Here is a 24,183-nt window from a genome sequence, read left to right as displayed (position 1 = left end):
TTCCCTCTGTAGTTTTCCTCTTCCCCCCTTTATCCACATTCCCCAGTATTTTATTTCTGAACATCACCCCCTTCAGTGTGTTTGCCCTACTATATCCACCCTCCCCCCTTTCTTTCCCTTTTCCCTTTTTCCTTTTCCCTTCCCTTCCTTTTGTTAGTTCCCCTTTTTCTTCCTCCCCGTCCCTTTCTCCGTCCCCCTCCCCTTTTCCCCTTTTAATACTTGAAAGGTAAGATGTGTTTTAAGTTAACTGAGTATGTGTAGGTTGATTTTAAGCCAAGTCTAATGAGAAGATTCAGGTGTTTCTCATTTACTCCCTTCTTCCCCTCTATTACCATAAGTAGTGTAATGATATTTACCCTTCCTGTCCCCCCTTTTTAAGGCAGTAGTGTTTTTTAGATCATTCTATCTGTGTCATAGAAAATTTTGAGTATCTGACACTTCTAGCTAAGTACATTCTATAATAGAGTTAAAATTCTTGAGAGTTATTAGAGTCTTTCTCCCAAGTGGGGTTAAAGCCAGTTACATCCCATTAGATAGCAGTCTCATGGATAGGTCATGAATATCCATCAAGTCTGGCTAGGTATATTCTCTCTGTTAGAGTTACAATTCTCAATAGTTATGAGAATCTTTTCCCCCATCCTGGGATATAGCCAGTTTTAGCTTACTGGATAGCAGTTTTTTTTTCTTAACCCCCCCCCCCTTTTTTTAACCTTTTCATATGTCTCTTGAACCTCCTCTTTGATGTCCAAATTTTCTATTTAGCTCTGGTCTTTTCATCAGGAATTTTTGGAAATCTTCCATTTCATTAAATGTCCATCTTTTCCCCCTGAAAAAGAAGGCTCAGCTTTGTGGGATAGTGGATTCTTGGCTGCATTCAAAACTCCCTTGCTCTTTGGAATAGCTCATTTCAGGCCCTTCCATTCCTTAATGTTGCTGCAGCCAGGTCCTGCATGATCCTTACTGTGGCTCCTTGATATTTAAATTCTTTCTTTCTGGCTGCTTGCAGGATTTTCTCTTTTATCTGATAGTTCTGGAATTTGGCCACAACATTTCTTGGTGTTTTCATTTTATGATCTCTTTCTGGAGGGGAGTGATGTATTCTTTCAATAACTACTTTGCCCTCTGGTTCCATAATATCAGGGCAGTTTTCCATCACTAGATCCTGTAATAGTAAGACCAGGCTTTTTTTCTCTTCAATGTTTTCAGGAAGTCCTATAATTCTCAGGTTGCCCCTCCTTAATCTATTCTCAAGGTCAGTGGTTTTTGCTGATGAGGTATTTTACATTTTCTTCTATTTTTTCTATTTTTTGGTTTTGTTTAACTGGCTCTTGCTGTCTCGTGGAGTCATTAGTTTCTGCAGACTCCATTATTTTTTTTAGAGAGGAGTTTTCTTCATTAATCTTTTGCAACTCTTTTTCCATTTGGTCAATTCTACTTTTGAAAGAGCTTTCCATTTGACCAATTGAGGTTTTGAGAGAATTATTTTCTTTTTGCATTTGCCCAATTGAGGATCTGAGAGAATTATTCTCATTTTGTATTTGTCCAATTGATGATGTGAGAGATTTATTCTCATTTTGTATTTGTCCAATTGAGGATCTGAGAGATTTATTCTCCTTTTGTATTTGTCCAAATGAGGATCTGAGATTTGTTCTCCTTTTGTATTTGTCCAATTGTATTTTCTAAGGATTTGTTTTCTTGTTGCAAGGTATTAATTGTCTCTCCCAAATTTTCCAGTTGATTTTTAAGCTCCTTCCTTATTTCTTCAAGGAAGTCTTTCTGTGCTGAAGACCAGATCATATTCTCCTCAGAGGTTGTAGGTCTTTCTGAGTTAGGGTCTTTCTCTTCCAAGAATATTTCTATGGATCCACCTTTCTGCTGACCCTTCATTTTGCTAAGACCTTAAGTTGGGGAGGGGCTGGTTCACAGGGGTTTGGTGTTGGGATCCCTAGAGGCTTTACTCACTGAGTGCAACCTCTCTGGCTGGCCAGTAGGAAGTGATAGTTGCTTTCTCTGGAGTGTCTGTGACCTTGATTGAGGCCTACTCCCTTAACCTGAAGGGAGTGATTGAAGCTGTTGAATACTTTTGCCTTCAATCAGTGGTGCACTCTACCCTTGGGTGAGGTCATCCCTCTCCCTATTGTCAGCTGGCCTGGTTCTTCTGCTTACACACCTGTGCCTGGGGCAGAAGTAGTCTAATTGTGTTTGTCCTGGGAAGAGGCCTCAGTTGCAATGGAAGTGTGTACTCAGAGTTCCTCAGACCGGAGGAGCCCAGGGATGGTGTCTGCAGCTCTCCTGCATGGGAACTATCCCCCCAGCCCTGTCGGCAAGCTCCAGAGGGTCAGTGCCAACCCCTATGCCTCTGCTCCCTAGTAGAGCCAAGCCCCGGTGGTCTAGCCCTGTGGCTGATCAAGCAGGTCCAGTACTTGGGCCCTCAGGTCCCGGGGCTCCAGTCTAGCTGCTAATCTGGCTGATCCAGGAGTGATTTGCCCTCTGCACATGGACTCACCCATGGCTGCTGGGGAAGACCAGGTAGATGTTCTTTCTCCTGCCTTTTCTTTCTGGGTTTTGTGGATCAGATTTCTTTTTTTTTTCAGATTTCCATTAAGAGGTTTGTTTCCTATCATAGATGGAGAGAGATCAGGAGACTTTAGAACTGTGCCTGTCTTTTCTCCACCATCTTGCCCGGAAATTTGGTCATGATTTTCAAGTAGCCCAATAATTTTAAAATTATCTCCTCTAGATCTGTTTTCCAGGTCACTTGTTTTACCAGTGAAACATTTCACATTTTCTTCTAGTTTTACATTCTTGTCTTTATTTTAATTGTTTCTTGATTTCTCACAAAGCTATCAGCTTCCTTATCTTCATTCATTTGAAGGAATTATTTTCTTTAGAGAACTTTTTCTATCTCCTTTCCCATTTGGTCAATTCTGTTTTTTAAGGTATTCTCCTTGGCCTTTTGGACTGCTTTTTCCATTTGACCCAAACTGGTTTTAAGATTTCATTTTCTTCAGTTTTGTTTTGTTTTACCAAATTGCTGACTTGATTTTCATGATTTTCCTGCATTGCTCATTTTTCTTCTCAGTTTTCCCTCTACCTCCTCTTATTTGCTTTTCAAAATCTTTTTTGAACTCTTCTGTAGCCAGAGACCAATTCACATTTTTCTTGGAGGTTTTGGATACAGGAGCTTTGACTTTTTTAATGTTATTTTATTTTTTGGTTTGTGTAAGAATGGAGTTAAGTGACTTGCTCAAGGTCACACAGCTAGGTAAATATTAACTGCCTGAGGCAGGATTTGAACTCAGGTCCTCCTGACTCCAGGACCAGTGTTCTATCCACTGTGCCACCTAGCTGATCCTGCTTTCACTTTATCTTCTTCTGAGTGTGTATTTTGATCCTCCATAGGACCAAAGTAACTGTCTATGGTTAGATTTTTTTTTCTTCTGCTGTTTTTTCATTTCCCCAGCCTATGAATTGATTCAAACTCTAGGATAAGGTGAGTCAAGGACACACTTTCCCAAGTTTTTGAGGTTTTTTGTAACTGTTTTCAGGGACACCCCCCAAGGACCTCAATTCCTCCAAGGTCTTATGAGAGACTCTTGACTACTCTCCTGGTCTGTGCCCCCCGACTGCAATCTGGATGATATGGGCAAAGCAACAGAGGCCTGCATCTGGGATTGGAAAGACACCTATGCAATCTCCCCCAATTCTTCCTTATCATCTGTGTACTGAACACTCTTGAAGTAGCTACCTGGTAGCTCCCCAGGCCTGCTCCTGGTTTCTGGGGTCAGGTCTGCACTGAAGCCTGCACCGGACTGGGCTCCCCCTCCCTCTAGTCTGAGCAGAATTTTCCCATTTGACCTTCCACTTTGTCCTTGGCAATTCCTGGGTCAAGAGGTCTGGAAATTGACCCAGTTTCTATGGACCCAGGCGCCTTCAGGGATCCAGGCACCTTGGACACTCTTCCTGGATTACTGGAACTGCTTCATTCTGGCACAGTTGAGCTGTTCTGTAAGCTTTTCTAACCTCAGTATAATAAACCTTTCCCTGCTTGATCTACCCCTTTACTTTCAAAGAGCACCCCTGTTCTCCCAGTCACCCAGATTGGTAATTAAGAAATTGTCTGTAGGTTGAGAGGGTTGGAAACCAACAGTGCACCTCATCCTGAGGCTACTTCTTGTATGGTGGGGTACAGCCTGCACTTCACTCTCACCTCATTACAATAGAACTTTTTTCCCAAACTTCTAAGTTGTCTTGAGTTAGAAAATTGTTTCACCCTATCCTTTGATTGGTACTCTCCAACCTCTCCAGAAATTATTTTGAGGCATTATTTAAAGTTTGTTTGGAGAGGATTAGGGAAGATCTCATCTTTTCTCTGTCATCTTGGCTCTTGGATTAAGAAGTCAAAGCTATATTTAGTCATATGAAAACATGTTCTAAATTATTAAGGATTAGAAAATTCAAATTAAAACAGATATTAAAATAAGTTGAGGTGTACCTTCTCACACCTATCAGAATGGCTAAAATTATAGAAATGAAAATAATATGTTGAAGGGGATGTGGAAAAATTGTGTTACTGAATACACTATTGGTGGAACTATAAACTGATTCAACCATTTTGGAGAGCAATCCAATATTATGTCAAAAGAATTATGAAACTATGTACCCTTTGATCTAGCAATACCACCATTAGGTATGTTTTCTAAGAGATCAGGGAAAAAGAAAACATTTAGGTTCTAAAATATTTATAGCAACTCTCTTTATTGTGGTGAGGAACTAAAAATTGAGAGGAAAGCCATCAGTTGGAGACTGGTTAAAGAAGTGGTATATGTACTGTGCTATAAAAAACAAGCAGAAAAATATGGAAAGATTTGCATGAAATAATGAAGAGTGAAATGAACAGAATGAGAGAATATTATGTATAATAGCAGCAATATTGAAGAATAATTGTGAATGATTAAACTAGTCTGTGTATTAATATTCAAATCAAGTACAAAAGACTATGAAGATGCCATCCAAAATATCAACAAAAAATACTGATAAATAGAAGTATGCATAGTATGGTTTTACTAATTGATATATGTAAATCCATATATATATATATATATATATATATATATATATATATATATACATATACATGATGTGAGCATGTGAAATGATGGCCTTTCCTAGTGTAGTATGAGGAAGGTAGAATAAAGACAGTTCAGAACTTAAAATGTAACAAAGAATAACATAAAATAAAATAAAATAAAAACTTTTTAAAAATACAACATATTGAAGAGCAAAAGTACAGGGGGTTATGGCCAATTCCTGAATGAAAAAAATGGACATTAAACAAATTGTCAAAATTTCGTGATTTTGTTGCAGAAAGATCTAAAGTTAACTAGAAAACTTGATACACAAGAATCAAAAGAAATATAAGATAGCATCTTTTTTATTATTTTGTAAAATGAAAATAGATAAAAATGTCTGCTTAATGAACAAATGAATAGTGTATACTAGAGATTTAAGATGTCATTAGAAAGTGTATGAAAGGCTTGAAGGCAGCATTTCCCTGGAACTCCTTCCCTTCAAACTCCATAAAAACAAATGATGGCTCTAGCCCAAATTTAGAAGGGAAGAACTTCCAGAAAGAGTAAGTGATATATTTTCCCAGTCCAAGACAACTTAGAAGTTCCGCAGAAAAGGGTTTTTCACCAGGATGGAGGGTTGGGGAAAAAAGCCACAGCCCAGAGATCATGGGCAACAGCTTGAAGGGGCAGGGAGAGAACTTTGCTCCACTAGAATGAGAGGAGTAAGGAACACCAGCCACAGAATTTAGAGAAAGCAGCCTGTACTCCCAGAGCCGGTAAGGGAAATCTTCACAGATTTCTTTGCTCCCTGCTATTGGCCTACACTCAGACCCAGGTTTCAGTTTGGGCTTCCATACTAAGATAGCTGTACCCTCCTTATAGCCGGCCATCTACATATCAAAGTACAGGCAAGAGAGCATAAGACCTTGGGGGAATAAAGGTCCCAGTGGGGTGTCCCAAACAAAACCAAAACCAAAAGCCTTGGAAGTGCTGTCTTGGGCTGAGGAAATGAGTAAACAATAGAAAAAGAAGAATTTGACCATAGAGAATTACTTTAGTCCCATGGAAGATCAAAACACATACTCAGATGATGACAAAATTGAAGCTTCCATATCTAAAACCTTCAAGAAAAATAAAAATGGGTTCAGACTATGGATGAGCTCAAAAAAGACTTTGAAAAGCAATTAAGGGAGGATGGAGGAAAAATTGGAAGGAGAAATGAGAGTGATGCAGAAAAATCATGAAAACCAAATTAAAAGCTTGGTGAAAGATATACAAAAAAATACTGAAGAAAATAATGTTAAAAACCAGTTTAAGCCCAATGAAAAAAAAAGCAAAACAAAAAGCAAATGAGGAGAAGAATGCCTTAAAAAGCAGAAATGGCCAGCTGGAAAAGGAGATAAAAAAAGCTCTCTGAAGAAAAGAGCTCCTTCAAATGAAGAATGGAACTAAAGGAAGCTAATGACTTTGCAAGAAATCAGGAAGAAATAAAACTCTTCCCCAAAAGCCAAAAATTAGAAGAAAATGTGAAATATCTCACTGGAAAAACAACCGACCTTGAAAACAGATCCAGAAGAAATAATTTAAAAATTATTGGGCTATCCAAAAGCTACGACCAGGAGAAGAGTCTAGACTTCATTTTTCAAAACATAATACAGCAAAATTGCCCTGAGATCCTAGAAACAGAAGGTAAAATAGAAATCGAGAGAATTTACCGGTCACCTCCTGAAAGAGATCCCAAAAGAAAAAACTTCCAGAATATTATAATCCAATTCCAAAACTCCCAAATTGAAAAGAAAACTCTAAAAGCTTCTAGAAACAAACAATTCAACTACTAAGGCTCCATAGTCAGAATTACACAGGATTTTGCAGCATCTACATTAAGGGCTCATAGGGATTAGAATATGATATTCTGGAAGGCAAAAGATCTTGGTTTACAACTGAGAATCATCTACCCAGCAAAACTGAAATACCCTTTCAGGGGAAAAGATGGATTTTCAATGAAATAGGGGACTTTCAAACTTTCCTATTGAAACAACCAGAACTGAACAGAAAGTTTGATCTCTAAGTACAGGACTCTGGTGAACCATAGAGGGAGTGGAAGGGAGGGACTAACTATGAGGAACTTAATGATGTTTGTATTCCTGCATGGGAAGAATATATTGATAACTCATATGAACCTTCTCATTTATAAGAGCTGTTAGAACGAGCATATATAGACAGGACATAGGAAGGAACAGAATATAATGGTATAATATAGTAAAAAGATGGAGTCAATGGGTGATAAAGGAAAGTACTAGGAGGAAGGAAAAGGAGATGAAGAAGAAGCTAAGAAATTTCACATAAGAATCAAGCAAAAGCTTTTTCAATGGAGTGGTGTTGAGAATGCAAGGGGGAATGAGTGAGCCTTCATTCTCATTAGAAATGGCTCAGAGAGGAAATACCATACACACTTAATAGGGTGAGGAAATCTATCTTACCTTAGAGAGAAATAAGAAGAAAGGGACAGGATAAGGGGGAATGATGGGCATGAAGAGGGGAATAGGTGATAGAAGAGAGGGAAGATTCAACACCCTTTTGGTCAGGGCCAGGATGAAAGGAGAGAGAGAAACAAATAAATGAGAGTGGGGAGAAATAAAATAGAGGGAAATACAGCTAGTAATAGCAACTGCGGAAAAAAATATTGAAACAACTTCTCTGGTGGACTTATGATAAAGAAAGCAACTCACCCCGGAGACAGAGCCATTGAAATCTGAACACAGACTGAAGTAATTTTTTTTTCTCTCTTTCTGTTCTTGAGGTTTCTTATCTTCTGGGGGGGGCGTTATACTTACTCTTATGTTTACTCTTATAACACATTCTATTTACATCAATGTATGGCATGGAAACAATGTAGAGACTATCAGACAGCCTTCTGTGGGGGCGGGGTGGAAGTTTGTAGAATTCAGAGCCTTGCAACAAATGATGGGTACATATTGCTAATGTATATAATTGGAAAACAAAGAAAATATTAAAAACAAACAAAAAAAAGAAATACAGAATTAAAGGATAACTTTATTTTTTTAACATAAAAAAGAAAGTGTATGACATCCCAAAATGAAGTACTACGTAAAATGGAGAAAATAATATTTTGGCATCAAACATGTATGCCTTTCTTTATATAATATTAAAACGGGTCACTAGAAGGGACGGGGCATCCCTTTGTCCACCCTAAGTCCAAGGTTAGCTTAGCTTACCCATTACCAGGGGTTTCCCTAGATAGAATCAGAGGCACTACCACTCAATTTTCAGTGTGATCATTTACATCCTGGAAATCTGTAAATGCTATCAGGCATTGTTACTTAAAGTGAGGGAGAAAGCATGTTAATAATGCAGATTAAACTTTTAAAATGTGTCAATACCTTTTTTCCCCCAGTGTCTACCAACCATTAATAATGGTGAGGAGTGTAGGCAAAACAAGAAACAGTATGCTTGTGCAAACAAGGAGGTTGTGAGAAAGCGAGCACACACACACGGATTTTGTCAAAGCCTAGGGCAAGTACAATTGCTCCAGCCTCTGCAAAACACAAAACATTCCTTGATGGCCCCTTCCCCTTTCTCAACAGCTCCAGTCAAGCTAGGACTTACCAGTTTCCAGAACCCACAATGCACACCTTCAGCTCTCCTTCAGTGGGAGAAGATGGAAGTGAGCTGGAGGATGTTGGCTCCAATTTGGTAGTGTTTTCCCCCTGGCTCGGGGGCTTTCCATGCTGCACAAATCGCACAGCAGTTAAACAAACTTCTGTGCAAATTAAGGCTGAAGACAACTGGAGGGGATGACACAATAGGGGCTGATTCTTTATGTATCCTGAACCAATCTGGTACTGTTGCCTGTTTCTGCTTCTTTTTCTTCCTGTTCTATTTGTGCCCTGGAGATTGAAAGAAAAGAAGAGAAACAAATTGAGTCCTTTTGTAGGTAAGGGACCTGCTGAGGGAGGGGAGCCTGGAGGACTGATGCCAAGGTCTAGCCACCTTGGGCTAACATCAGTGGTGAGCTTCAGTTGGTTCATACCACTTCAGCAGAACTGATACCTAATTTTATGCTGAGTTCCGTAAACCAGTTGGTCATCATGATTTGCTCCAAAGTGAGCACCTGGGCAGCCACCCAATGTGGAATTCACAAGTTTACATTCCTTACTTTTTTTTTAACGTTCATCTGTGCAACAGTGTTTTCTAAACACACTCATAATAATTAATGTTCATTCCATCCTTAGGTGAAAAAATTGATAGAACTATGCTTGTAACATTCATTCATTTCTTAAATCACACCTTTGATGAAATATTACATTTTAATTCATTTTTGTTACTTCAGTAAACAAATATAATGTAAAGAGAAAAAGTCTCAAACAACCAGGGGGTGACAAGCTGTCATTTTGTTATTCCTCTGAGATATAATTATGAGTGCACTTGTGTTCCCTCAATGGTGAAACCAATAGTAGGCTGGGACACAGTGAACCAAGAGGAATATAGATTTCAAGGATTATCACCCATTTTGGAAGCCATGGAAGTAGAAGAAAAAAAGAGTTAAAATGGGTAGAATGAGTTTTGGTTCTGCATATGTTCCACCATTGGCTGCTGTGGTCACAGTGACTGCTTTCACTTCATAAGGATATTTTGGTTTACTGTGAGTAATATATAACAACCTAGTTTCATGTACCTCCTTTATTGTTCTTTTTTGAGTATTAGCTGCAGAGAACCCAATTGTTAATTTATTTGAATCCCACCACTGGATTAACTCCCAAGCTGTCGGTGCTATACCTTGAATGATTGCGATCATAAAATTAATTACTACTGACATTTCTATAGCACTTTAAAGTTTGCAAAGCACTTTGCCATGTATTTCCAACAACCGAACTTTAACACATGAGAAAACTCAGTCCCAGCGGTTAAGTGATTTGCCAGAGATCCTCACTGTTGAAAAGCATCCTTTTACATTTCTCTAATTCACAATGACTCTTTCAAGTTTTTCATCCCTCTTCAATCTTCCCATGGCTCCCTCTCCTTAGCTAAGAACCTTGACTCATATTTTACTGGAAAAAAAATGGAGGTCATTTTCTGAGACCTACCTCTCCTCCCCTCCTTCTCATCTCACATCTACAGTTGCTTTCATGAGGTGGCCTTGCCAAGGAAAATCCTTCTACATTGCACAAGTGACCCCATACCATTCCATCTTTTCTGGCACATGGCTCCCTTTATCATCCCCATTCTCACTTCATCTTTAATCTCTTCCTGTATACTACTGAATTCCTAATGTCTCCCCTATACTCAAAAAATCTTCACCAGATCAATCAATCCCTGTGCTGTATCTCTTCCATTTTGGGGCTAGACTTTTTGATAAGGTCTTCTTTTGTTTTTTTAATAGAAGATAGGATTTTATTTTTGTCCCTGAAGAAGTCCATAAGCAGAGATAAAGAAGGAAAGTGTTGTATGTACAGGAGATAGCCAAGGAAAATACCCAGAACCAAGAGGAAAAAGTCATTTTTTTTCTGAGCTACAAAGATGCCAGTATCACTGGATCAAAGAAGACGTGTCCAGGAGAAAGGTCTTCTAACCTTTACAATCTTCTAACCATTATAAAGTTATGAAATACTTTGAACATCAAACAGGTTTTTGTATTTTTGTATTTTTATTTTTTTAATTTAATATTTATTTATTATCATTTTGTACAATGATTTTTTTATACATTAATAAAATATTCTTGTTTAAGAGTAAACAAAATACCTCCTCCCCTCAAAAAATATACTCACTTGAGCGATAAAGTAAAGGGGAGAGAAAAAAATTAAAATTAAAATTAAAAAAATAATAGTAATAATTGTAGGTATGGCCAGGTGGCACAGTGGACGGAGCACCAGCCCTGGAGCCAGGAGCACCCAAGCCCATATCCAGCCTTACACCCAACAATCACCCAGCTGTGTGACATGCGAGCCACCCCAACCCCACTGCCCTGCATAAACTAAAAAAAGAAAAAAAAGACCTAAAATAAAATAAAATAGTAATAATAGTAGGGGCGGCTGGGTGGTGGACAGAGCACTGGCCCTTGAGCCAGGAGCACCTGGGTCTGAATACAGCCTCAGACACCCAAAGATCACCTGCTATGCAGCCCCAGGCAGGCCACCCAGCCCCATTTGCCCTACACTCCCCCAAAACAATAATAATAATAAAAAATGTGCTTCAGTCTGTGTTCCAATACCACCAACTCTGTTGTGGGTGGATCACATTCTTTATGATAAGTCCATCACAAAAGTTACTTCTATATTTTTCCACCGTTTCCCATTGCTGATTGTAACTCCCTCCTTTCATATTTCTCCACTACCATGTACTATATTTTCTCTCTCCTTTCACTCTGTCTCTGCTGTAGAGTATCTGAGTAGTGCAGCAGACAGATCCCTGGTCCTGGGGCCAAGAGGCCCCGAGCCCCCATACCACCCCTTAGGCCCAGAATCCACCTGGCCCTATGGTCCTGGGCAGGCCTTCCAATCCCAGCCCCTTGCAAGAAGTAAAAAAGAAAATGTGTTATATCTGACCACTCCCCCCTCCCCATGGTCCATCCTCTCCTTCATTTACATCCCCACCCCTTCCCCCTGTCCCCCCCTCCTTCTTACTCCAGATGTCTATACCCCATTGAGTATATATGCTGTTTCCTCTCCTAGCCACCTCTGATGAGAGCAAAGATTCCCTCATTCCCCCTTGCCTCCCCACCTTCCATATCATTGCAATAGTTCATTGTAATAAAGAAAAATCTTATTATATGAAATATCTTGACCTATTCCCCCCTCTCCTTTTCTTTCTCCCATTACATTTCCCTTTTTTTTCTATTGACTCCATTTTTACACCATATTTTATCTTTGAATTCAGCTTTCTCCTGTGCTTCAACTATAAAGGGTCTCTCTATCTGCTCTATTAACTGAGAAGGTTCATATGAGTATTATTAGTGTCATTTTTCTATGCAGGAATACATGCAGTTCATCATCATTAAGTCCCTCATATTTCCCCCTTTCCTCCAATCTCTATGCTTCACCTGAGTCCTGTATCTGAAGATCAAACCTTCTGTTCAGCTCTGGCCATTCCAAAAGGAACATTTGAAATTCCCCTGGTTCATTGAAAGTCCATCTTTTTTCCCTGGAAGAGGACATTCAGCCTTGCTGGGTAGTTCATTCTTGGCTGCATTCTAAGCTCTTTTGCCTTCCGGTATATTATATTCCAAGCCCTATGAGCTTCCAATGTAGTTGCTGCTAAGTCCTGTGTGATCCTGACTGCAGCTCCAAGATATTTGAACTGTGTCCTTCTGGCTGCTTGTAATATTTTCTCTTTGACTTGGGAGTTCTGGAACTTGGCTATAATATTCCTAGGGGTTGGTTTTTTGGGATCTCTTTCTCGAGGGGATCTGTGGATTCTCTCCATTTCTATTTTGCCCTCTGCTTCTAGAATATCAGGGCAATTTTCCTGTAGTAATTCTTTGAAAATGATGTCAAGGCTCTTTTCCTGATCATGACTTTCAGGTATTCCAATAATTTTTAAATTATCTTTCCTAAATCTGTTTTCCATCTCAGTTGTTTTTTTCATTGAGATGTTTCACATTTTCTTCTAATTTTTCATTCTTTTGGTTTTGAAGTATTGAGTCCTGATTTTCAGTAAATTCATCAATCTCCCTGAGTTCTATTCTTTGTCTGAAGGATTTGTTCTCTTCAGAGAGCTTTCTTATCTCTTTTTTCATCTGGCCCATTCTGCTTTTTAAAGCATTCTTCTCCTCAATAACTTTTTGAACTGTTTTATCCATTTGACCTAAGCTGGTTTTTAGCATGCTATTTTCTTCAGCATTTTTTTGGATTTCCTTGACTAGGCTGCTGACTTCATTTTCATGTTTTTCCTGCATCTCTCTCCTTTCTTTTCTCAGTTTTTCTTCTAACTCCCTCATTTGATTTTCAAAGTCTTTTTTTTGAGCTCTGTCATAGCCTGAGCCCAATTTCTGTTTTTCTTGGAGTCTTTAGATGCAGGAGCTTGTGCTTCCTCATCTTCAGACTGAATGTTTTGATCCTTCTTGGGCTCACAGGCAAAATATTTCTCAATGGTGTTCCTTTTGTTTCTCTGCTTGCTCATTTTCCCAGCCTTAGCCTGTTTTTGGGGTGCTTCCTGAGTTTTTGGGACACTCCCACAAGGATCTCAGTTTGTGAGGCTCTGTCCTCCCTCCTGGTATGTGAATGACCATATGTGCCCCCCTCTGCCACGGGGCTGAGGTGGGGGTTTCCTGCTGTTCTATTGGGGGGGGCCTAGGCTGCAATCAGGATCTGAATGTGGTCAGAACCCCAGCATCCTGTTCTAAGGTCTTCTTTAATAGGTGTCTCCACTTTCTTTTCTTTTAATCCCCAAAATCAAGTCTCTGATCTCATTATTCATCTAAAAGTACTTTCTCCAGTTCTCATCCTTCATGATCTCTCTCTGCAGCTTTGGCTCTGTCAATTACCCTCCTCTTCTCAAAATTGTTTCTCTGGGGTTTCAAGACACTACTCTATCGTAATTTTCCTACCTATTTTATTTCTCCTCCTTCAGGTCCTTTGAAGGTACTCCTTTCAGCACTACTGACCCATATGAGGACGTGTGATCCTCCAGTATTCCCAATCACTTATATTTTGAATGTCTCATAACTACTTCTGAAATTCCATCAATTAAAAAAAAAAGTGTATGGGCATGCTTGACTTCTATGTTCCATCTCTAGCTCTTCTTACTACCCCAGATTCTGCTTCAAGACTTTTAATAATGGAAAACACATTTGGGGTCACCAATCCGTATATAAACATCTCTAACCAAATTTTTTTTAATGTTTCTTAGGAGATGTCATATCAGATCCTTGTGGTCTGAAGTGGCCTACTCCTGGAACTATAGTAGGAGATGACCTCCATCATTTAAACCTGAGGAGATTGAGCTTTGATACCTTATTAGCTACTCTTAAAATGTCACTGAGGTGCAAAGTAGAACTGAAGATTCCCACTGTACTTTTATCCTTAAACTTCCCCACACACTTAAGGTTACAGTTATTATTTAGATATTTCCATAAAGGTATTTTTGTTTTTTTCTTATGGATTTAAACATAAATGTGCTATTTATTTTGCTCAGAAAGCATCCTCCTTAATCCTTTTAGCTATGAATAAATAGCAGTTAGAAAATGTCATTCTTAGTCCCCAACTTTACAAAGTTTACAAACTTTTATTGTGAATTTGTGTGTGTCTATGTGTGTGTGTATGTGTGTGTGTGTGTGTGTGTGTGTGAGAGAGAGAGAGAGAGAGAGAGAGAGAGAAACAGAGACAGAGAGACAGAGAGACAGAGAGAGACAAGAGAGACAGAAACAGAGAGAAATGCAGGTTTGCTGATTCCCAGAGGGCCTCAGATGTTGTTTTTATAAGGAGGATACTATGGAGAAGATAATATGTCTCCAAATAGAAAATACTAGGGATCTACTTCCAGGAGAAATGAGATGATATGTAAAGGGTTTTGGAAAGACAGACTATCGGGCATGTGTAGACATTCTTTAATTGATTCCAATTGGCTAAACATGTATTGCAGATTACATCTTGGCTGTGCAGGCATTCCAAAATAACCCATCAACTTCAGCTACTATCTCTTTGTTTTGAAACACTTGGGGGGAACTGGAAATCGGTAAAGGCAACAGAGTCAATGACTTTTGTGAGTTTGAAAGGTCAGGAGGGCTCCTTGGCATCTTAACATTCCAGATATGTAGATATACTCATTCTAGAGTATACTTTTCAGCCAGAATATCATTGATGCTTTGAAGATCAAGGAGTAACTTTTAAGAATGACCCCCCAGGGCCTCACCCTAGTTAAGGCATAGGTTTGTCTGACAGGCATGTCAAATCTGAATGTGAATTTAAAGGAACCAGGTTTTATCTTATTTCCTCAAGAGACCAAGATAGTATAAAGAATAATTTGTCTGAGATGTGATGGGGAAAGTTTTGTACTTTGTACTTGCTTCATCTTTTAGTTTATGGATTTTTTTCTCATTTTTCAACTATATTTGATGTGTAGAAATGCTAACAATACAGAAAAAGAGAGAAATTAAAGTTATAAAATTAGAAAAATAGGGGACAAACTGTCTTTACTTTGCTGATGAAATTACAGCTTACTTAGAAAATCCTGGGAAATCAACCAAGATACCTACTGATATAATATTTTTTTTTGCTTTTGTTTTTTTGCAGGGCAATGGGGTTAAGTGACTTGTGCAAGTTCACACAACTAGGCAATTATTAAGTGTCTGAGGTCAGCTTTGAACTCAGGACCTCCTGACTGCAAGGCCAGTTCTTTATCCATCATGCCACCTAGCTGCCCTTGATATAGTATTTTCACTAAACTTTTTAAATACAAATATACCCACAGAAAGCATTTTTAAATAGCAATAACAGAATCCAGAGGGAAAATTAAGGAAATCTCATGCAAAATAATTGCAAAATGCACAAAGTATCTAATATTCAATTACTTCTTTGAAGTAAATCTTCCTTTAGAAAAGCTAATCTATAATCCAAAATTAAGTGGTTAAATGGAACTTGGGATACTAGTCACTGGTTCATAACCAATGGGGGAATATAGCTGGTGGGGGACTTGAGATGATAATAGTATATGAAGACACACATGTATCCACAGACCATGTAGGACAAATGTAGAAGGCCTAGCCTTGAGAAAGTAGGACCTGTTTATACACAATAGATTTGTATACAAATACACACACACACACACACACACACACACACATTTGCACACACATATAGTTAAAAGGTACAGTGCATAAAAAGCTGAACTTAGAGGAAAACCTGAATTCATATCTAGACTCAAATACTTTCTAACTGTGTGTCCCTGGGGCAGGTCACTTAACTATCAGCCTCAATTTCTTCATCCATAGCATGAAAATATTAATAATACTTACCTCCCAAAGTTGTTAAGAGGATAACCTAATAATGGTGTAGTATTATATTAATGCTAGTTACATATATGTATATACATGAAATGTGAATGTATAGATATAGATTTAGATAGATAAAAATGTCCCCAATTATGAAATAAGGATTACTTTGAACCGGCCATTAATATTACTGATTAGAAAAGATCAAATTAGCAATAAATATATGACTAAAGTATTAACAGTTGAAGCAAGATCATAAATTCACTTTGAGGAAAAAGAATGAAGAGACTTGAAATCCCCTATGAGGTCTAGGTGACAAGCCTCAATTGACAATGAGACATCTTAAAGATTTTATTTTTAAGGAGGTCCTTCAGTGATGCCTTATGCCTAGAGAATGAGGTCTTTAAAAGGGACTCAAAGGGAACATAGGACATGCTGGAGAGTAAAGGAATTTAGATTTGATGAGCTAGCATTTTTAATCTTAAAATTATGCAAGCAATAGAATCAAACTGTTCTAAAAACTGAACATTGAATCAAAACCCTGATATCAAGGAAATGGCTGGCAACTCTGTGAATGTCTTTGATCAATTTGCTATGTGTTTTATGCAGTCTTCCTGATTTTTGAAAATGATATAACTTGGGACAGTAGTGCATAGATGGTGTAGTGGATAGAGCACCAGCCCTGAAGTCAGGAGTACCTGAGTTTAAATCTGGCCTCAGATACTTAATAATTACCTAGCTGTGTGACCTTGGGCAAGTCACTTAACATCATTGCCTTAAATTAAAAAATTTTTAAAAAGAAAATGATACAACTTACATTAAAAATATTGGTGGCTATAAGATCATTTTACTTATATGCCCAAATATATTCATTCAGAGACCAAACTAAAGAACAGATAGTTATCTTAGACATTGTCGAGTCCTATAAAGATTTATTTACTTGCAAGTTTTTATTTATAGAATGGTCTCCCTATTTTGCCTAGATTGGAAACAGATAGCTCAAGGGCCTGATTCCATCCATCACAGAAGCCTTGATTTGTTCCATTTTTCAAGTTGGGCTGACTCCTTTCTCTTTAGCAACCTACTGCCCTTTGCTTATCCTTCCAAGCTCATTCTATTTATTCCAGACCACCATATAGAAACACAGTGGCTTAACTCACTGCAACTCATATCTCTTCAGCTGATTTCAAAGAATACTCCAGATTCAGCAAGATTTACAGCAGGGATTGGGAATGTACAAAACCAGTGAAATCATTTGTTCTGACCCAACTGCAAGTGGGACTCAAAATTCAATAGATCTAGGAGCATCATACATAAACTTTGTCAAAAGCAGGGGGTTTAACAGCCATCAGTTTGTGTGTGTGTGTGTGTGTGTGTGTGTGTGTGTGTGTGTGTGTGTGTGTTTTAGGTTTTTGCAAGGCAAATGGGGTTAAGTGGCTTGCCCAAGGCCACACAGCTAGGTAATTATTAAGTGTCTGAGACCAGATTTGAACCTAGGTACTCCTGACTCCAGGGCTGGTGCTTTATCCACTATACCACCTAATTGCCCCAACAGCCATCAGTTTTAAGGAGTTACTGAATGATCTTAATACTGAGGACAGTGAACTTGTTTATTACTGTGAAGTACAGTGACTAAGTCACAGGAAAATGCTCATGAAGTTTTATGAACTGAAACTGAGGGATGAAATCAAGCAGATCATGAGATGAAAGGAAAATATGCCAGGGAACTCAATGAAAGCAAGTGGTTGGATGATCTAGTGTTCATGGTGGACATTACCAAGTAATACCCTCTCAGTGCCACTCAAAAAGAACAACGCAGTACATTTCCCCATTCTGGAAGAACAAAAACCTTCTATGACATTTGAATGTGCTAGTGAATGTGTGATAGAGGCATTTAATGAAAGATTTAAGGACTTGAAAAATAAATGGAACTGAACACCTTTGCTACACTGATCCCTGTGGAACCAGTTAATGTGTTTGATAACCTAGAATATGAATCATTCAGCAGCAAAGTGATAATGAGCTGAAAGTTAGATATAACAACCTTCTATTGCTAGAGTTCTATAAACTTTACTAAGTAATGATGAATTTTCATTTTGTGGGTACATGCATTAAAATATGCATCAGTATTTGGAACAATTTGCTGTTGGCAAGGAGTTCTTTTCAAAATTTACCTTTCATCACAAAGACTCAGCTGTACTCCAGACTGATTAATGCAAACCTGACAAAGCAGTTGTGAGTAGCAACAGCATCACATGCTAACATCACATGCCTCACCAAAGAAAAACAGTTCCAACCATTACCTTAGGGGTGAATTAATTAAATGTTTGAACAAATATAGCAGGCTAATTTTTAAGCTGATAATTTTTCATGGCCTGTGAATGATGTTATAAGTATCCAAATGGCCCTTTTTCAGAAAAAAAGGTTCTTCACCTCTGATTTACAGGCATGTACCACTACTTTTGATCCTTGACCCTTCTGTCCTCATTTTATACAGATACTGAGAGTAAATTTGCCAGGTTCAAGATATTAGTGACAGAATTGGAGTTAAAATCTGTTAGCCTTTCCCTTCTGAGAAACTAATATGAGCTATGGAGAACATTCAAGAAAATTCCATAGTGACCAAATGGACAAATTTTGAGCCAGAATTCATGAAAGAAAGTCCTTAACAGAGGAACAACTTGTATAAATACTAGGTCTGAATTGTCCCCTCCTTGCTCTAAACTGCCCTTTGTTCCCCATTTCAGACTTGCTGAGGAGTGAAATCTTTGTGCACATAAAGAAGTTATTCCAGTTAGCAACTTACCAATGTCCAATATTCTGTCTCCTATAAATATCCACTTTTATGGTTTTGCTACCAAAGGAGCCTTCAATGAGGTAATAGGGAAATAGATAGGATCCTGACTTTCACAGTAGTAAGAAAACATTTTCCCTAGAGGAATAAATTTTAAAAAAATTATATAGCTGAAGTAGCACTTATTATAATGAGCATTTTATTTTAGCTAACATTTACTTCAACAGAAGGCTGCAAATAATTAACTTACAGTCTTTAATGACTTACAGATGCTGCTCTAGAATCTAATAGCATTACTATTGGGAGAGATTGTGGGACTATTTTGAGGAAAATTCAGGTAGGAAAATGTAAGATCTGATCTGTGGGGAGTAAAAATATCTGAGTTTCACACATGATGTCTAAGATGAAGAAGATATAAAAACTTTGAATCTACTTCCTCATGCATTCCTTTATGGAATCTTTCACATTTCTCCATAAAATAGTCACAGAAGAACAGAGATTCATAGCATTACATTTAAATTCTCATTTTTTTTGTATATGGAAATTTCATGTCTCTTGATGCTTTTTAAAGTCATAATTTTATTTTAAAAAGAATACTTTCAGGAGGACCATTATTGTTCATGAAATTAAGACACCGAGGAATTTACTAAGTTTAGAAGACAAATTTTGTTACCTATTTCTTTGAGTTTGTGATTAATCAAGAGGACAAACTGAAATAACTTTTTGAGAGTATAGAAAAGACTTAAATTTATAGTTATGTGTGTGTGTGAACTTAGCTGTCAAAAAGATAAAAATATTAGATCAACCAAAAAAGATGGGATTTTTAAGTAATCAGATTAGCTGTACTTGAATTTAAGGATACAGCCTGAATTCAATTTTTCTTGGGGGGGGGGGGTGTTGGTTTTTGTGTTGCAATGGAGTTACGTGACAACCAAGGTTACACACTAGTTAGTATCAAGTATCTGATGCCACATTTGAACTTGGGTCCTCCTGACTCCAGGGGCAGTAGTCTAACCACTGCAGGACCTAAGCTGCCCCTTCACATTTAGAAGCAAGGAGAAGCACATCTTCTTATACAGCCAGTACAGTGAAAGAATATTGAGGACCTTCCCTGAGCCCTGGGGCTGGGCAGTTCCCCCAGGCATAGCTGAGGCAGAGTAGATTTGAGTAGTCTGTCTGAAAATTTGCTTGTCATTAGCCTCACTGAGAGCAAGGGGGGTGGTTTCTGAAACTGTTAGAGAGGAAGAGGAGGGAGAGAGAGACAGAGGCAGAGATAGAAGTTGGTGGGTAACTAGATGGCACTAAGGACAGACATACGTTAGACTCTGATGGTCTCATTCTTCACCTGAAATGTAACGTGTGCCAAGATTATGGAACTATAACTAGATGGGACTGCCATGTCTAGTTGTCTGCTAGGAAATACAAGAATACATGGGGACAGTTATGTGGCAAAGGGGAACAGAGAAAGCAAGAGTTTAAATTATTAATAGAGGAAGTACAGCAGAGGGAAAGCACTTCTCAAAACAAAGTCACAGAATGTAGAATTGGTATGCACTTTATTGAATTAGTGGGAGGGGTTTATGCCAAGAGCAGTTGTCTGCCTTCTAGTTTTTATTTTAATTACATAATTCATTTTTCTCATTTCTTTATTTTTTAACTACATATAATGGTAGTTTTTCAACAATTTCTTTTACATTTTTTTCCCTCCTTCCTTTCTTTCCCCCTTCCCCCTGCCACAAAGCAATGTAATTTAGGCTCTACATCTATGCTATGCATAGATCCATATTAATCATGTTGTGAATGAAAAATCATATCCAAATGGAAGTGAAATTAGAAAGAAAAAGCAACATAATTCATAAGACTTTTTTTTTTTTAACAAAATAGAAGATAGTAAACTTAGGTCTGCATTTAAACTCCACAGTTCCTTCTCTGGATATGGATGGTAATATATTCTCCATTACAAGTCTTTTAGTATTGTCTTTGATTAATGATCAAGTCCTTTGTAGCTGATCATCACCCCATGTTGCTGTTAGTAGGTATGATGTTCTTCTGGTTCTGTCTTCCACTACAAGCTGTACCTTTAGGGGGTGAAAGTAAACTATACTCTGAAGCTCCTACAATAGGTTAGCAGCCAAAGCCCAGGTGTGCTAGTGGCTGAGAGGCAGTTGCTAAGGCTCAGTTGTTTCCATTCCTTTCCCAAGTTGCTTTACTGTGGTATATATAATCAACCTGGGCTGAGCAGTTCCCCCAGGTATGGCTGAGGCAGAGTATATCTGAGTAGAGTCTGTCTGAGGATTTGCTTGTTATTAGTCTCACTGAGAGCAAGGGGGTGGTTTCTGAAAGTTATAGAGAATAAGAGGAGGGAGAGATAAAGACAGAGATACAAGTTAGTGGGCAGCTAGTTGGCACAGAGGATAGAGTACTGGGCCCTGAAGTCAGAAAGACTCAAATTCAGTCTCAACCAGGGCTCAGATATTTACTGGTTGGTTGTGTGACCCTGAGCAAGTCAATTCACCCTGTTTGCCTCAGTTTCCTCCAGGTATGAGGATCTAAAAGAGTTCAGTTGGAGTGAGGAAAGAGGATAAATATATAATTAAAAGTGGAAAGATGTTTGGAACCAGGTTGTGAAGGTCTTTTATTTATTTAGTTTTTGAGTTTTAACATCTTTATTGTTAATTTTTTTATTTGATTAATTTATTTAATTTATTTAATTAATTAATTTTTATTTGATTTGTTACATTTTGATTGAGAAATAAGATGAGAAATAAGTTGAGAAATATTAAATTTTCTTTTTCATTTTTATTATCATGTTTTTGTCTTTCAATTTTTCCCTAATTTGAATTGTACAGTATTAATTACCATTAAACTTGTAGTTGGCATGATTTTCAATCAATTTCTTATTTTTTAAGTGAAGGTCTTTTAAGTACACATAGAAAGATGAAGAAATTAGAGCTATCTATAATCATATAAAAATGCTCCAAATCATTATTGATTAGAAAAATGCAGATTAAAACCACTCAGTCCCTCATACTTATCAGCTAGATCAATAAGACTAAAAAGGAAAATGACCAATGTTTAAAGGAATATGGGAAAACTGGGACACTAATGCATAGTTAGTGGAATTGTGAACTGATCCAAACATTTTGGGGAGCAATTTGGAATTATGTCCAAGAGCAATAAAACTGTGCATATCCTTTGATCTTGCAAGATCACTACTAGGTCTATATCCAAAAGAGATCATATAAAAGAGTAAAAAACTCACTGGCACAAAAATATTTCTAGCACCTCTTTTGTAGTGGCAAAGAATTGGAAATTGAGGGGATGCTCATCAATTGGGGAATGACTGAACAAATTGTGGTATATGAATGTGATGGAATACTATTCTGTAAGAAACCATGAAGAGAGGGACTGCAGAATAACCTGCAAAGACTTGCAAAAACTGATGCTGAGTGAAGTGAGCAAAAACAGATAAACACATTGTACACACCAGGGTGATGATCAACTATGATGGACTTATTCATCTCAGCAAATTCTAAAGCACTTGTGATAGAAAATGCTATCCATATTGAGAGAAGGAACTATGGAGGCTGAATGTAGACCAAAGCTTACTATTTTCAATATTTAAATTTTGTTTTATATATAATTTTTTCTCCCTCTCATGGTTTTTCTCATTTTTTGATTGTTTAATATAAGTTTTACATGCATAACATATGTTAGATTGCTTTCTGTCGGGGGGGGGGGGAGGGAAGAAAGGGAGGGAGAAAATGTGAAACTCAAAAAACTTACAAAAAGTGATTGTTGAATATGTAGTTGGAAAAATAAATAAAATATTTTAAAAAACCAAATAGAAAAAAAAATACTCAGGAGAGTTTATATTTAATCCTTTAGACAAAAAGAAGCCATTGAAATTTATTGACTAGAGTAGTAACATGGTCAGATCTGTGCTTAAGGAAAATCACTTTGGCAGTTGCTTGGAGGGTGCATTGGAAAGGTGAGAGATGTGAACTAGGGAACTCAACTGAATATTATTGCAATGGTAGGTTAGAGGTAAGGTGATAAAAACCTAAAGTGAGTTGGTGATTGCATGAGTAAGGAAAAAAAAAAAGAATCAAGATGCAGGAGATGTTGTAGGGATATTAATGGCAAGCATGGCAACTGAGCATATGAATACGGAGGAAGGGAAATTAAAGGAATAAACAATAGTACAGAGGTTGTGGACTTGGGTGACCAGATGAATGGGGGTACCTTCATCAGAAACAGGGAAATTTGTAAGAAGAAGAAGGAAGCTATTTTTTTTAAAAATCTGAACTGAATCTTTTAACAGAATGTTAAGTCCCCATAGAAAAGATGATTCTGTCCTACTGTGCTGGAATCTGCCCTGGGGATAGAGCAAGAATGGCATATTTCCTTTACAAGGCAAGTAGAGCAAAGCAATAGACCAGATGCAAGGAACAAAACCCCAGTGATTATTTCCTGAGGCCCAGAGAGGAGGCAACCATGAGGGGCCCAGGAGATGACCAGTCAGAAACTGATAACAGGTAACATAGGCATTCCTGGTCTTACAAGTGGGAGTAACCTGGAATTTTGCCCTTTGTTGGTATTATTTTCAGGTCATTCTTTGTTAGTACTATTGCCAGATCATTATCATAGTTAAACAAATGTTTTGTTTTGATCAGAATCCAGGGATTTTAGGATCAAGATCAGATTCCCTATTGTTATTATCACTCATCCATCTCCTAAACTATATTCCCCTCAAAACTTCCAACAGGGATAAATATAGCTGCAGGGGTAATAGCTGCAGGGGTGAGGCTGGTAAATATTTAACAACCTAATTTTTTGTAGGGATTTTTTAGTTCCCCTTTGATCTAGAGATTCCCTAACATCTTAAGGAAGAGAAAACGATGTTGGTGAGGATAAGCCATTAGAAGTTGGAGTCTGTAGAGTGGACGAGGTGCATCACAAAACTAAAGACAATAATTGAGATAATTATGGCATTCCCCTGTAGCATGAGCCAGGGTTTTCTGCTAAATTGTGTCATCAAAGAAGTTTGTCTTGGTGGTCCTCTTGTCACCCTCTCTATATTTAGATACCACCTTCTAATTCCTCTCTTACTCTCTAGTCCCAAATCCCCACTGGCATTCTGTCCAAAAGTCCTTAACTCATGCTGAATTCCTATGATGCTTGTCCACACTGACATTGTTTCCTCTTCCTTACCATTTTCTTTAGAATTGTTTCTCCTTTCTTCTACCCAAACAAAATTCCTTGTCTCTCAATGAAAGCTAGAAAATATTTGTTTTCATCTCATAACCCTTAGTAGAATATAATTTCCTTGAAGCCAGAGGTTATTTTCTTTTTCTTTTTTTATCTTTTAT

The 24,183-nt window shown here is 37.9% G+C and overlaps 1 pseudogene; it reads right to left on the bottom strand.

The window, feature by feature from the left end:
• LOC141505540 (glycerol-3-phosphate dehydrogenase [NAD(+)], cytoplasmic-like) overlaps nt 1–24,183 on the bottom strand; it is a 114,369-nt pseudogene that overhangs the window by 53,582 nt on the left and 36,604 nt on the right.

This window comes from Macrotis lagotis, chromosome 1, assembly GCF_037893015.1.
Source record: "Macrotis lagotis isolate mMagLag1 chromosome 1, bilby.v1.9.chrom.fasta, whole genome shotgun sequence".
Classification (NCBI taxonomy): Eukaryota; Metazoa; Chordata; class Mammalia; order Peramelemorphia; family Peramelidae; genus Macrotis; species Macrotis lagotis.
This window is presented reverse-complemented; position numbering and strand designations above follow the sequence as displayed.